Raw genomic sequence first — 2,721 nt, 5'->3', positions numbered from 1 at the left:
TATTCCCCTCATGCTGTATTTTACATCCCCATAACTATTTTGTAACTTCCAATCTGCACTTCTCAGTCCCTCCACCTTTTTCACCCAGTCTCCCAACCTCCCTTCCTTCTGGCAACCATCAGTCTATTGTCTATATGAGTATGTTTCTGTTTATATTGTTTTTTAGATTCCACATATAAGTGAAATCATGTGGTATCTGTCTTTCTCAGACTTATTTCACTTAGCATAATAACCTCTAGGTTCAGTCATGCTGTTGAGAATGGTAGATTTCATTCTTTTTAGTGGTTGAGTAATATTCCATTGTATACAGCTGAAAGGTTTTCATCAAAGCAGTGACATAATCAGATTCAGTTTTTAAAATATTTTTATTTAAAAACTTCAAATATACACAAAGCAAAGAACATAACATACTTTCTTACAGATAACACTCAGAATCCATACTTATCTAGATTTTGCCACATTTGCTTCATCTATTAATTTTTTCTTTGCTTTCTTTACAATAACATATCCCTAATTCAACTTGTCTATTTTCTGCAATTTCTAAAGGATCACTGCTTCCTTTTAGTGGGAAGGTATTTAGAGGCCACAGTCTGGGTCCTAGGCTTACTCATTGTCTCTGGGTTGCTATTGTTTCTAGGCCTTTTTAGTGAACAGTCAGGAAATAAGTATTTTTGAAAAATAATTATGAGTTCATACTGATATTTGCAATTCAATCGAGGTCATATGCTAAGTGAGATAAGTCAGACAGAGAAAGACAAATACTGTATGATATCACTTATCTGTGGAACCCAAAAAGCTGAACTTGTAAAAACAGAGTAGAATGGTGGTTACCAGGGGCCGAGGGTGGGAAAATTGGGGAGATGTTGTTTAAGGGTACAAACTTGCAACAAGTAAATAAGTTGAGATCACCACATAGTGATTAAAGTCAAAAATACTGTATTACAAACTTCAAAGTTGCTAAGAAACTATATTTTTATTGTTTTCCATACAAGAAATGATAATTATGTGCCATGATAAAGGTGCTAGCTAATACTACTCTAGTAATTATATTGCATTATATAAATGTATTAAACAGCACATTGTGCACCTCAAACTTACACAATATTAGATGTCAGTTGTATCTCAATTTTTTTAAAAAATCAAGCTTTTATTAACTTGTAATATAATAGTTGTATTATTTTATTTTGCTGAAACTCTCTATTCTAACATTAATATGATTACTTATTTGCTTTATCCTACAATATACACTATTTCCAAAACAAAACCAGTACTGCTGTAATTATACTATATTTATAATATATTTATATGAATGATATTATACTTATGTTATATATAAACATGGTATTTTGATATAAAAATATTACTATATTTATATTATAACATTATATTTACAACATAAAAATTATTATTTTATAGGTCAAAAATGGTCAAATATAGGCAACTTCATATGGTTCAACTTAATATAACAATTAGATTCTGAATGACATCTAATATTTACTTGCAACTGTTTTTTGGTTCTTAAAATATATTTCATAAGAATGTAAAGTCAAAATACTTTTTATGAAAGTTACTAAAATAATTATTTCTTGGTGTAGTTAATGTTACCAATTTGAGGAACAGTTTTTTAAATTAAATTTATTGGAGTAACATTGGTTAATAACATCATATAAGTTTCAGGTGTACAATTCTATAAAAAAATATGAAGCGCTTCATGAATTTGAGTGTCCTTCTTGTACAGGGCCCATGCTTACCTCTTCTCGGTATCACTCCAATTTTAGTACTAGTATATGCCATAGTGAACACCAGTTGTGCTTTTTTACATTTCAACTTGATTTCAATTTTTAGAACTCTCTTATTTTATTTTACTTTTACACAATGTTATTATTTTATTCCAAAGTCAAGATTTATAAGCGGACATATTCAGAGAAGTTTTGCCACAACCCTTGTTCTCCACTGTGTACTTCCTCCCCTTATTTCTTTTATTAGTTTTTGGTTTATCTTCCCAGAGTTTTCCTCTGCAAATATAAGCAAATAGTCTGTACATATGTGGGTGTGTGTATGTATGTGGTTTCCCCTTTCTTACACAAAAGTTATATATACTGTTCTGCATCTCGCTTTTTTCTCATGAGAGTTTCATATCAGCATTTTTAAAAGACTGGAAATAGACATTCCTGCTGGAAGCAGGGAGGCCACTTCAGTTGTCTAAACAAGGGTGCTGGGGTGGCTAGGACAAGGGTAGTGGTAGTGGCATTGGAGAGAAGTGGACAGGTTTGAGATAAATTTTGGAGTTTAAAGGGTCAGGACTTGGAAATTGTTTTCTAAGAGGTACCCACAGCTTTGTGAAAAAATCCAGGCCATCCCCCTGGTCACATTTATATTTCCAGTGGGATGATTCCTTTGGAATAGAAGACTGGATCATATCCACACTATTTTATTTTTTTAATTTATTATAGAAAATTTTAAACATACATTAGACTGGAAGACTATAATGAACTCCCAACACACTCAGTACAGAAGTGCATCAATTATCAATCTATGGCCTACCTAATGTTACCTCTACTCCCAACTACTCGCATCTATCAGCCATTCCCACCCCATCCCCAAGATTATTGGGAAACAAATCCTAGATATCCTGTCATTTTGTCTGTCTGTTTAGTATTTTCCAGCACCTTGGAGAGACATTGTTATCCGAATCCCACTGTCCCTTTTCCCAACGCCTGC

At 32.5% G+C, this 2,721-nt stretch overlaps 1 non-coding gene across 1 annotated transcript; it reads right to left on the bottom strand.

Annotated features, from left to right (window-relative positions):
* Positions 1–1,693: 1,693 nt before the first annotated feature.
* On the bottom strand, positions 1,694–1,803 carry LOC139011852 (U6 spliceosomal RNA). Its single transcript, XR_011471679.1, has one exon. It is a non-coding gene; the product is annotated as a U6 spliceosomal RNA (small nuclear RNA).
* Between the last annotated feature and the right edge of the window lie 918 nt (positions 1,804–2,721).

Source organism: Myotis yumanensis, unplaced genomic scaffold, assembly GCF_028538775.1.
Source record: "Myotis yumanensis isolate MYYU_CA2020_CCGP unplaced genomic scaffold, mMyoYum1.0.hap1 SCAF_5, whole genome shotgun sequence".
Classification (NCBI taxonomy): domain Eukaryota; kingdom Metazoa; phylum Chordata; class Mammalia; order Chiroptera; family Vespertilionidae; genus Myotis; species Myotis yumanensis.
This window is presented reverse-complemented; position numbering and strand designations above follow the sequence as displayed.